Source organism: Elephantulus edwardii, unplaced genomic scaffold, assembly GCF_000299155.1.
Source record: "Elephantulus edwardii isolate Elephantulus edwardi_28Jun2011 unplaced genomic scaffold, EleEdw1.0 scaffold00115, whole genome shotgun sequence".
Taxonomy (NCBI): domain Eukaryota; kingdom Metazoa; phylum Chordata; class Mammalia; order Macroscelidea; family Macroscelididae; genus Elephantulus; species Elephantulus edwardii.
The window spans coordinates 9,926,596-9,927,365 of NW_006399865.1; positions in this window are offsets into that span (position 1 = coordinate 9,926,596).

Here is a 770-nt window from a genome sequence, read left to right on the forward strand (position 1 = left end):
TTTACTCGCCATCTTGCGTCGGGTCGTTCGCCCCTCGCCGCCGCCTCGGACTCCCCTCAGTAGCCAAGAGCAGCCCGATTGCAGACGCTCCTGTTTTTCACAGGCGCGTCACGCACTTCGAGCTCTCGAAGCCTGAGCTCCGGCCTGCCGCCTGGGTGCTCTCCAGACGCCGAGTCGTCCTCTCGTGCCTCCTCAGGCTCCCAGGTACCGAGGTCTGAGGCGCTCTTCTGTCTCTCTCCAAACTTGGAACGAGACTTTTCAACCCGCGCCTCTCAGCCCGCCCAGGCAGCTGAGCGCAGGCGCACCCGCCCTGGGAAAAGTGAGAGGCGGCGGGTAGGCGGGTCTGGGAGCGAATGGCTCTTCCGCCTCGACCAATGGCGCGAGACGGGCGGGTCTCACGCGGGCCTCGGGGGGCGGGCTTTCCCTGCTGGGCGGGGCATTCCGCGGCAGGAAGTTGTCGAGGCGCAGGCGCGTTGCCTTGCCCGGCGCTCCCAGCGCCGGCCGCGGGGGTGGATGGGGGTGCGCGGGGGTGGGGCGAATCGAGGCGCGGCGTACCGGGCTGCGCGGGGGCTGCGCGCCCCAGGGCATCGAGCCCTGGAGCCGCGGGGCGTGGTTGTTCGAAGCGGCGGTGGCGTGGGCGGGAGAGGGGGCTGGGAGCCTGAGGCCGCCTGGGCGAGCCAAGGCCGGAGAGAAAGAGGAGGAATCTGGAAGCTCGGCCTGAAGTCTTGGGCAGTGTGGTTTTTTTGGTTTTTTTTCTGTCCTCGAGAAAT